Raw genomic sequence first — 12,949 nt, forward strand, 5'->3', positions numbered from 1 at the left:
TGACTGGCAAAGATCAAAACAGAAATGTGCTTATCAATAAAATTAAGCCATTGAATAAACCTTTTCAAAAATGTGAATTTAATATAGTACCGGTATATGAATTTCATTAAATCCCCCCCCCCCCACAGGCACATGATGTTATTACATGTACTATTTTATTTTCTGTAATAAAAATATAACCCCCTAACTAATATTATTAAATAGAGGGTATATCTTTTATCTAATGATTAAAATATATAACATCAGGTGCCTATGTTTTCCACAAGTCTACAGTAATAAAAAAATATAACACAGCATCAGGATTTTGTTTTAATTCCCTAAAGGATAACAAAAATAATGAACACAAACAATGGTAAACCAATGAATGAACACAAACAATGGTAAACCAATGAATGAACACAAACAATGGTAAACCAATGAAATAAAAACAAACATTGGTAAACCATTGAAATGAACACAAATAGTTTTAAGGTCAAGATCTAGTAAATGATTCCAGAGTATCTTTTTGGTGCTGGAACCATTATGACGTCATAATTGATTTGATGAATCTTTTCCCGTATTTTACGGCTTTAAAGTAATTTAAAAGTAGAAAATAAAACAATATTTTGACATTCGATATTTAATCACGGGAAAAGTAATCCCGGTACCTATATTCAATTTGACATCATTTTAAAGAGGAGGTCAAGAGCTTGTTTAATGCCGTTTTTGGAGAGACTGTAGGCATTCTAGATATATTTCATTAGTCAAAAATGGACAAAACTCAGAGATATGTTGCTTTTATCCTTCATACTTCATAGAAAATGGTTGTTTAAAACAAGATTTTTTATTGCATTTACGAAAAATTTAAGCCCCCGTACACCCTACAAAACAAAGATATTGTTATGAAGCATCATTTGTAGGCACCTTTCATTTACTACATCTTGACCTTAACATAAAATTGCACTTGATACAAATTCAGATCTGGTCAATTTTAACTAGTCGACTTTTCCTTCATGATGTTGATCATCCTGAGCTTTAGAACCATTCAAACTTCTGATGAAATACAGAAATGCAGAATGAACCAGTCTTGAACATTTGAGAATCAAAGTTACTGCTCCCACTAAAAATATGAAAACAACTGCCGAAATACACAACATTGTATACATTGTCAATTCATATGTCTGCGTTGGCATTTTGAAATCCTGGATCAGAAAGCGAGTCATCAAAGATTTCTGCTTGAATGTTCAGATACAGAGAAAGTTATATGCCAGCAGGCAACGGTCAATTAAGATGTTTTGCTCTTCAACGATAATATGTTCTGTTTGCTTTGTAAGAAAAAGCCTATTTCAGATTGGTAACAAATGATCTGCTATAGAATTCCTTTTCCTGAATGAGGCAACATCACAAACTGCCTTCCTGTATCCCGGTTGATCTCCATACAGGTACTTCAGAGAAATCTCTGCTGTTTTTTTTATTTCTGAAAAGAAGGAGATACAAAGATACATAACCAATAGAAAACTGTTGGTCTTTCTTTTTTTTTTTAATTTGGGACTGTAGACAGAATTACAATGCAAAACTTGGATATATTTGTAATACAGAATCTCCCAAGACCTGATTAGGTAAACAGGGAGTTTCAAAGAAAAATTATTGGGATTTTGTCATTTTTGCCACTGAATACATATTTTTGACTCTTAGGTATTAATGAATATTGAATAATCAAGGAAAATGTTGGAAACGAATACTGGTTCTGGTCCAGTTATCGCCAAGGACCAGTTTTCAGATAAATTGAGAGTCTAGGTTTACTGAGATTTCTTGCATTCTTTGTTTAGTGATTAAAAAATTAGCATATCGCAGATTAAAAGTATTCAAATCAAGTTACGAATAATATTCAGTTCTTTTGAAATATGAAAAATAAATTGGAGTAAATGCCCACACTCGTTACTGACGTTTGATTTTTGTAAGATTTCGGTTAGTAACGTGGATTACGGTTATTCGATATTTTTTGATGATTTTATCACGAGAAATTGATGGGAAAGAAACGGGGATTTATTATGGGAAAATCTGACATGTTTTATCTTTTGGTTTCAAAAGAGAAATCTTAGGATTTATTAATCATCAGTCTAGATGGACTCCCAAAACGGAGTCAACGGAAGCAAATTTCTGCAAGTATTTTGGACTCCGTTTTGGGAGTCTATGCATGCGCACTTGTACAAAGAATGGCGATTTTTCGATAAAACCATGGGGTCCACAAGAAATCATCTTGCAAAGTGCTGCATGTGTTGGCAGACTTCTAACATGTTTTAAAAGACCCAGGATATAATTTACTATCAATTGTATCTGCACGAAATAGGGGTTTATTTGCACTTTAGAAAGTTATTTATCTCCAAAGTTCGATGTTTGGATGATGCTTAAAAAGTGATGTTCTTGTGTTTTACGCGGAAATTTATCGTTACTGAAAGGTAAATTGCATTAAATTGTACTTTTTTCGTATTGTATTCCAATTTAAAGTCACCAAACACACAAATTGATAAGTGCATAAACAAAAAGAGCCCCGATTACTAACAAAAACTGGCTGCTCTAGCGATGATTAAAAACGTCTCATTTGTATTGAAAAAATAGGATTGATTGTTTAAAAACCTAGAAAAAGAAACAAATTGTCACTCTAGATACAATAATTCATTAAATTAAACAGATAATTATCATCAAAACAATTATAATCGCTTGCAGCGTTTCCGATGTTAGAAAACCATGTTAAATACATAATTATTCAAAATAATTGAAAAATTAAGCCTGAAAATGATTTGAATGTGACTAAATACTTTAACAAACAATGATAAATAATAAAATCCAAGCATTTAATTTATTTCTAAAAAGTTATAGTTATAAATGCGCGATTGAAGATATAGGTGAATTTTTCATTTTAAAAATTAATCTTACGTAATGCAAGTAAACAGTTATGAACATGTGACATAAATATGAAACATAAACGTTCAGAAATGTTTTTGAAAGTATAAGATTATTTTTTGTCGTGTTTTTGGCCATTTAGAACTAAGGGGCATAACTCATACGTTGTTTACATTAGAAATGCCTTTTTACCGCAATGCACGATGGCACCAAAGACTCCGTTTTGGGGGTTAACTCCGTTTTGGCAGGGACGTATATACTAAAAAAAAAATATAAGTAATTTCTGGTTTTGGGAGTCCCGTCTAGCATGTCTAGACTGATCATGGTCAATAGAAAATTGATCCAACTTTTCATTTGCAGCTTCAGATTAAATATTAAACAAAACTAACTTACCGCTGATCAAACCATGAACCAATAGCTTAAGATTTCATGTAATCATTTGGTAATATACAATAAAAAAAAAATCGGAAAGTGGTAAACATCGAGTTTTCGCAGGAAATTCATTTCGCTGCGTAAATGTCAAAATAGTTAACGTTGAAAACAATTTATCCGAAATTAGATTATTTAAGCGTGCGCAATGCATGAATTATTCATTTAATTTTTTTCTCATAATTTTGTTGTTGTTGTTTTTGTATATGAAGCACAGATTAGTTGCTACGAAAAAAAATTGTTGCCATCAGCCTGAACTTTAGAGTTTTTTTTTTAAATTTAAATCCCACGCCAATATCGCATAGCCCCCTAACTCCGTCACTACCCTAACTCCGTCACTTTCGGGAAACTCCTCGCCGTTTGAAATCAAGTACGATTATGACGTCATTTTTTACATGTCAAAAATCTTTAATCAAATGTCAACAATTTGCAACGGTTAAATTTAAGAATATGTCAAAAATAACAGAATTAAACCTTGTTCATTTTATGCACCATTAATTGTGTGAAATCAGCTAAAACTTTTTCACGGGTGCACTAAAATATCGATATTTCTGACATGCGGGCCCATTCGATCATTTACGGTGGTCAGCCATTTTTAGAGAGGTCAAGATAAAACATTTCACATGTAATACATTTTTGTTTAAGGTAATTAATACATTTTTTTCAGACCGCAATAGCCTTTATGCACTACTCTTGATGATAACGTCAAATCGTTCATGCCGATATTTTTGCCTTATACAGGGTATAGACATATCCGGTGTTTCACTATTTAGAATATGCTACATTTCTAAAAATGTAATAAATAAATAATTTAATAAGTAATATATTAATTAATGATATAAAATATTTGAAATATATAAGGACATAAATCAAACGGCATCCATAAATTCTGAAAAGGCCATCGTGATTGTTGTTACATGGACCCATTTTTTATTCTGGCGATCATTTCATTTCGATGAAATTAAATACAATTTAATTGTATACACCATTTTTACTTATTATAACTTGGCCTATATACAAATTGAGTTTTAACTAAATTGTTAATGTGTCTTCATTCCCTGCCATATCATAGAGCAAGTGGGTGACGGAGTTAGGTTCATAAGTTATGATAGCACGTGTGATAAACGTCGTATTCAGAGGGCTTATTTGAAAAAAAATAAAAATATTTTTGTTAATAATTTCATAAATTATATTGTTTCAGATTATATTTAGTGATTGCAAATGATAAAAACCACAAAAAATAATTTACAGAGAAACGCGGGAGGTTTTCTGCTTATGGTGACGGAGTTACATATATTTTCATGTACACAGACAAAAATTTGCATAAAGCCTTTAGTTGATAATAAGGATTATATCGATGATAAAATTACCCATCAAAATATGAGTAAACCAGCTTCTAAGCATTTTCTTTCATGATATTTCTAAATGCTCATTTCATTTTCGAATGCACTGGATGAAAAATCCAGTTTCAGCAAATGAAACTATATGGAAACCTAGCTTAAACTTAAATTTATGGTTCGTGAGACATTTTCTTAAATCCTTTATCACTTTAATTAATAAAACCTGATGTTTTAATTAAGCGAACAAATTAAGGTAAAGTCGTTGTAAATGCAATATGAAAATATAATGAATATCATTACAACCCATACCCCCAAAAAATCGTTCAGCCTAGCTGAACTTTAGAGTTCATTTTGTTTAAACTCACACACCAATAAATTACAGTATATGTACACAGACAAAAATTTCATAAAGTCTTTAGTTGATAATAAGGTAAAACCGCTTGGGGTCTGAATTTGATTTTGCTCATTTACATGCACGCATTTTAAATAGACTTAACTATGTGTGACTGTATGTTCGTGCATTTTTATGACTTGTATTTACCCTCTCTACTGTAAACACAAATATCGATATACATGTATAATCATAGTTCTTTTTAAATGTATATGTTTCTGTGATAAGATTTAATAAGCATTTACTGAGGTCATATTACAAAATTAGTAATGGAATCCAGCGCTAGTCTAGGATGCAGGTGATCTTAATCCCAATTTCTTGATTTGGTGATATATTCGTACACATATGAAGTAGAACGTATACCAAATAAGTAACTTGTCCATCAAGTAAAATTCTGCGAGAAAACGTTGATTTGAAATATACATTTAAAATATACATACTTGATTTTTCTGTAGGATATTTAAGTTATTTCTGCTGATTACTTGTATTTAAACGATATTTGTAGAAAAATAACTTGCACACAATGGACAGAGATGTGCCACCATACAAAAGGACCTCTTTCTTCAGCTTTAGATTTTCGCGTATTTAGGCATGCTATATGGTCAATAGAGACGAAACATTTATACTAACAACAATCTCTCTCTCTCTCTCTTTCTCTCTCTCTCTCATATAATATAAATTCATATATATATACAACAGCCTTATGAATCTTTTAAAAGGCTATCAAGTTGACCGTTAAGGCTGTGGGCCTCTTGTTTCAGATTTCAGTCCTTGATGTTGTCACTTTCAACAAAACGTTTGTGAAAGCTATTAGCTATGGTCGCTCTAAATACTAAATGGCAAATGCCTCTTCCTCTGCTAAATTTATTTTTAAAATGAATTCACAGAGATTGAAATGCCGGTTTTGTTTTCTTCCTTAAATTTGTCATTTTGTTTTTGGGGGAACTTAAAATAATCATAAAACTCTTGAAATACAAATTTTACACTGGATAAAATCAAAAATTCATATTAGACTTAGTCTAAGCATTAACAAATGATTTCAATCTTATAGGGTTTCCTTTTAAAGGACTTCCTTTTTTAAACAAAGCAATAATTAAATTTTCCGGGCGCAATTCCTCGTCATACCTTTAGTTGAACTGAACTTTCCATAATGGTGTGTGTAAAACTAACAATTCTGCAGATAGTTCTGGGCAATTTACAATGAGAAAATTTTGGTAAGTCATATAGAGGACATTGTGATTAAGATTTTAAGATTTGAATTTTTTAAAACAACATAAAATAAAGACACTTCTCACCGTTTTTTAATGAGGTGGGTTGTTACGTGGTGCATGTATCTCAATCTGGTATTAAAACGATATCTTTGATATTATGCATGAGTTTTCTTTAAATAAATAAATATCCTTTTTTATAATACACTAATTGAGACTATATACTATCTAGCTTGTAGCCAACGTATTATTTTATACAGTTTCTCGGGGGGGGGGGGGGGGGCAAACAACCTTATAACTATGAAAAGGGCCTACATAGCCATAAAAAATGAACATCATCATTTCACTACACTTTTTTTTGCTCACCTGAACCGAAGTTTCAAGTGAGCTTTTCGATCACCTGTTGTCCGGCGTCCGTTTGTCCGTCTGTAAACTTTTCACATTTTTTACTTCTTCTCTAAAACCTCTGGGCCAAATTTACCCAAACTTGGTACAAGACATTCTTATGGAAGGGAACTGTAAATTGTTAAAATAAAGGACTTAACCCTTTTTAAAAGGGGCTCAGCTCTATGTTTTAACGATTAAGAATCAAAGTACAGAAGTACTGACGAAAGTTGATTTTATTGATAATTATTTATATTAAAAAATAGAATTTCGCATGGCAAGTAGTTTTTAAACTGTATTTAAATAATATTTGTACGATATAGGTAAAATAATAAACTTGCATTTTACAAAAGCATACACGTTTGAGCACAGAAATTCGCTAATTTTTTTTATTGCATGCCTTAACCGTGTTGCGTCGCATCAAGGCTCCTTTCTGCCGAGTTTTGCAGCCCGTGATCATCTACTTCTTCAACCTCTCTTCTCAACTCTCCTTAAAGTATGCATACCTCTCTCTCTCTCTCTCTCTCTCTCTCTCTCTCTCTCTCTCTCTCTCTCTCTCTCTCTCTCTCTCTCTATCTCTGCATTTTTGGGTAGTTCATAATTGTTTGGATCTTTTCTCCTTAGACTGTCATCTTAAATCGTTTACTGTCCTTTTTCAGTAGAAACTACATGTATCTTGATTTCCATGGGTACCCAAGCTACGCAAGTTGACACAATGAACCATCTACCTTGTACGTGTATAGAAGTACAGAACTTACGAATAGGTCATCCATAAAAAATTTGAATTTAAAATAATAATTTTTACTATCGAACATCTGCATGCATCAAACTTCTTATTTTTTTCAGTTACCAATACACCAGATGAGTACAATATGACAGCAGGTGATAAACAGACCAACACATTAAAGTGCACCTACGTGGTAGAGAAGTAGGACACTGACACCTGGGACAAAGAGGAACTGATGTGGACGCGAAAGGACCAGTCTTTAACTGCCCGCCATAAAGCCAATAATAGCATGCTCGTCATTGAAAACACAGGTGAATTAAGACACAGAAGTTATCATACGAAATGTGCATATCAAATTTAAAGTATTTTTGGTAGTTTGACAAAATAAAGAGATCGTTTTACTGTACATGCTCTACAGAATAAGAAAAAATTGAAGAAAAAAAAGTTTGTAATTTTTTTTCAGAAAGGACTGATATTGGCCCATACACTTGCTCTGTGAAACTGACATGGGGAGGGGTAGGCAGTTTCCTCTGAAACTGTTTCCACCATGGTCCCATTGAATGGTTTGTTGCATATAATTATAGTTTTATATAAATCGAATACAAATCATTACGATCCCTTACACAGTACATACTCATTAAATTTCGCGGAGGCCAATTTTCGTGGATTGCTTAAATGTTACAGGTTCACGGGGACGTAATTTCGTGTATTCTCTTAAACCTACAAAGGATATGTGACTTTATTAATTAATTCGTGGAGGATGTTAATTCGTGGATGAGAAGTACCCATGAATTCCATGAAAATTGAGCCACCACGAAATCTAATGATTCCACAGTAAGCATTATTTTTCAGTAATTACATCACAATAAAGTCACATTATAGATTTATGGTACTTTATTGAAATGATGAAGTTACTGTTCAACAGCGTAGCTGCTATGTAGCTGAAAGCTCAAGTGAGCTTTTCCGATCACATTTTGTCTGTCGTCCGTCTGTCTGTCCGTCTGTAAACTTTTTATCAAGATCTTCTCCAGAACTACAAGGCAAATTTCAACCAAACTTAGCACAAAGCATCCTTAGGCAAAGGCAAGTCAAAGTTGTGAAAAATAAGGACCACCTCTTTTTTCAAGGGGAGATAATTAGGATTTATTGAAAAAAAATAAAGACAAATTTGTGAACATCATGACCCCCCCCCCCCCCCGGAGATAGGATGGGACCATAATGGGGGGGGGGGGGTGTCGAATTTTAACATAGAAATATATATAGAGTAAATCTTCTTTTCTTCATGTTCTGTGTCATGTTCTGTTCTTAAGCTTCTTGTCAGAATCTATTCTGCCAGGAAAGCTGAGACATGTGTGAAACCATCCTCATGTAGTGTAGATTTAAAGTTGTGAAAATCATGACCTCTGGGGGTAGGGTAGGGCTACAATAGGGGGGGGTCGAACTGGAATATATAGTGTTAATCTTTGATAATCTTCTTCTCCGAAACTAATTAGCCAGGAAAGCTGAAACTTGTGTGGAAGCATCATCATGAAGTGTAGATTTAAAGTTGTGAAAAAACATGACCCCGGCGATAGGGTGGGGCCACAATGGGGGGTCGAACTTTTTCATAGGAAAATATTGCATAAATCTTTTAAAATCTTTCTCAGAAACTAATAAGCCGGGAAAGCTGAAACTTGGTTGGTAGCATACCCAGGTAGTGTAGATTTAATGTTGTTAAAGTCATGACCTCTGGGTGTAGGGTGGGCCACAATGAGGGTCGAACTTTTACATAGGAATATATAGTGTTAATCTTTAATAATCTTCTTCTCCGAAACTAATCAGCCAGGAAAGCTGAAACTTGTGTGGAAGCATCCTCAGGTAGGATAGATTAAAGTGTGTACAAATCATGACCTTTGGGGGTAAGGTGGGCACAATGGGGTAAAATTTTTACATAGGAATATATAGAGAGAAATCTTTAAAAATCTTCTAAAAACAATTTGCCTTGTAAAGCTGTAACTTTAGTGAAAGCAACAATAGGTAGTGTAGATTCAAATGTGGTAAAATCAAAATCTTAAGGAGTAGGTTTGGGCTACACTCTGGATCCAATTTTACAAAGAAAAACATTTGAGTTCACAAAAACTGAAATGTAATAATATATGGTTTTACTTATATTTTGACATATTGCTGATTCTTTTGATCCCAGGACGATTCTTGGGCCTCACAAAGGGTTCAGTGTTTGATGTAGGTTTATATCCCATATATAACCAATTGTGTATGATCTTGTTGAGAACTGCGATGCTCAACATATGATATTACTATAAAAGCATCATGTTATAAAAGGGACTTGATTATAAACATTAGATTATCCAAGAGGAAAATGCATTTTTATTTATACAGGTTCTACATCTATCATACTACATTGTCCATATATCTTGTAGTGTGACCCCATTTAGCTGATTTTATAATGCCTATTGTTGCTCAGGTGAGCGATGTGGCCCATGGTCCTCTTGATAATTTTATCTAATACATTAACATTGTCAAGTAATGTATCGATAGCATGCATCTATACGCGTGAAATGGGTGACTAAAGGTCAAGATTTTGAACAATGGAAGATAAATATAGTTAGTGACTAAGACACAACTAATAATGAATACATAGGGCTTGTACGCGTTATCAATTTCATACTTTTAAACTTTATTTTAAGTCCCACAAAAATTAGAATAGAAAAACGCCTCGATTATCTAAATTGAATATTTGATTTTATAATATTGAGAATTTTTTATAATTTACCGCAAATACGATGTAATCATTTTCGACTTTCGTATTGTAAAATCGTTTAGGTTCGATTAATGTTATTCTTTAACAAGCTTTCACTCCTACCATGTACCTCTTTAAACTCAAAACGAATATCCCAAGACAGCTGGCTATGTTTATGATAAACCAAGCAGTTCATGAAAACCAACTCTTTTTACTTGCATTACATGCCAGATGCACATTTCTCCACTCATTTAAAATAAGTTACAGATCAAAATTAGAAAACCACTTTTATCAAAATTACATTGTATGGAGCTATCATTCTCTTTGTCGTCCTTTCTAGTGCTTGATTCTGTTCGAATTTTCAATAGAACTTCTTTTAAATCAATTTAAAAACTCGGAAGACAAAAGACAATAACTTGTATTAAGTTTTTTTATCTAGTGTCCGAAATATCCGAAATGGCAACATTTTCCCCTAATACAATATCGAGACTAGTCCTTTTCAGTGCAACGTTCATGAAACTGAAATCAATAACATGCTCTTCCATTTTACAATTAGTAATTAATAAGAGTAGTCTCCCTTATCAAAGGATCAATGCACCTGAAAATAAAAGAATTAAAAAGAAGTGCATCAACCTCCGAAAAACATAGGTTACATTAACAGAATAATCAATTCAACACGATTGCATAATCGGATTGACAAACTTACACCAAACCACATTCATCCTTCCTCATACATGTAGATATACTCGCTTGTACTGTAATTCTGTGCTGTCATCTTTTTTTAAAATTATATTCACATTGTATAAAAGCAACAACAATTAACAATCGTTAACAAATGTATCTTACATGTAATTGATGATCATTGCAGACCTCGTTAAGTCGAAATTATGTCTTGTTCACAGCGCAATTCCGTTTTTTCGCAGACCTTTCTAAGGAAAATGCATGTAATGCATTTTGTTATTGTCGAATGCATAAAGTATATATAGTATTAGTACTTACAGAGCTTGATCTTACAATCTGTCAGATATACTTTAGTTTGTTTAGGATCTGCTATTAATGTTGTGAATGTTACATTCAACACGACGTCATGTGAGATTGTTAATATTTGCCGATTTAGTGGTAAATACTTCCTTAGGTTATCTTTTAAGGTATTCCTAGAGATTAAAAAAAAACAGCGTTGTTTCCTTAAATTGTTCTTTTAAAAAAAAAAAGACATTCACTATAGACTTACTTGAGCATATTAAACATGTGATATCAATTTTAGCTAAGTGGAGACTTCCTTTTTAAAACAAAGCAGTGAGTAAATTTCCGGACGCCATTGCATTTTAAGCTCATCATACCTTCCGTGCACTGGATTTTCCACAATGGTGTATGTAAAATTAACAATTCTATTGACAGTTCTGGGCAATCTACAAAGAGGACATTCGGGTAAGTCTGTCATATAAATAGGCATTTTGGTAAATGAAATTTCAATTTAAAGTTTTAAAAGAAATTTAAAACGGCACATTTAAAAAAACGCCAGTCCTTTCTGTTTCTCTTCTTTTTTTTGGGGGGGGGGGGGGGCTGGCGGGGGTGGGTGTTTTATCTGATGTCTGTAACTCAGTCTGACAATGAAACGGGATCTTGGGACCACCCCCCTCCCCCGACACACACACAAATAGTCGGAGCGGGTCATGTAGGGATAGAGATTATCCGATATCGAGATAACGATAGATCCTTTTGGCAATATCCCGACTACATCGGTATAATTATATGGATTCCGACGAGTAAATACCTCAGTAGGTTGATCAATCAAACGACGCCGGCCACTACTATTGGAAAACTTCAAGTTTACAAGCAGTTACTCCTTTATTTGTTACTAAGTATTCTTAAGTCCATTTGTAAAATTGATATATGCAAATTAACGCGGATCTACATTCCCCTGGAAAATTTATACTTAATCAATTTACGAATTTAATATTAATTTTACATATCAAATCAAATTTAAGAAAAAAAAGCATTGCCCCCGGGGGTGGGGCAAAAATATTATCCTCCCCGGGGGTAAAATTTCTGCATCTGCTCATGATACACATGTAGTACTAATTACTACTTAAAATACATGTACATGTAAATACATTTATCAGCTATGTATATATACTGTTTTCAGATACGACGGTTGCATCAGCATCTACGAGCTACGTAAATTCTTCAAATGAACCAACTGTGGATGGAAGCACTGTCCAGTACCAGACAAATTGGACAACCACAGACTCAAATGGAGGCACCACAAAACCGGTCACCCAAAATGTCATGACGACGGAAGCCTCCACTCCTAACCCTGAAGGTGAAACAGTTTATCATGGAAATAGCTCAGGATGGTGTAAATTGAAAAGCATGCCGGCATTGATTTGTCTGATCAAAATATATATATATATATATAAAATCATCCGTATTTATAATATGAACGAGATTGCGTACATTAATGAATATTTAACAGGGTAAATGGGCATGCGTACGGCTCCCTTTAATTTTTATGGCCAACTGTGAGCTCGAGAAAAGCATGATAGAAGCAGGCACGTAGCATCAGGGGGGGGGGGGGGGGCAGGGGGGCCTGGCCCCCCCCCCCCCCCCCCCACTTTTTCTCGCAGCAACAAATTTTTTAAAATTTACATATAAAAAATTGGAATATCATTGAGTTGGCCCCCACTTTTTTGAGAGTATGTAAAAAATTGATATAAAAATAAGGAAATAAGGAGTGAAATTGAAGTTATATACTACACTATGCCCCCCCCCCCCACCCCCCACGGATTAGGATTTTGAAGATTTTGGAAAAGTTTTTTTTTTTTTTTTTTTTTTTTGCTCGTCAAGATT

At 33.5% G+C, this 12,949-nt stretch overlaps 1 long non-coding RNA gene across 1 annotated transcript; it reads left to right on the forward strand.

The window, feature by feature from the left end:
- The first annotated feature begins 6,994 nt into the window (after nt 1-6,994).
- LOC128175343 (uncharacterized) lies at nt 6,995-7,927 on the forward strand. The gene is made up of 4 exons (XR_008242668.1): nt 6,995-7,131; nt 7,295-7,366; nt 7,482-7,673; nt 7,826-7,927. It is a non-coding gene; the product is annotated as an uncharacterized LOC128175343 (long non-coding RNA).
- Nucleotides 7,928-12,949: the final 5,022 nt, after the last annotated feature.

Source organism: Crassostrea angulata, chromosome 3 (genome assembly GCF_025612915.1).
Source record: "Crassostrea angulata isolate pt1a10 chromosome 3, ASM2561291v2, whole genome shotgun sequence".
Lineage (NCBI taxonomy): Eukaryota > Metazoa > Mollusca > Bivalvia > Ostreida > Ostreidae > Magallana > Magallana angulata.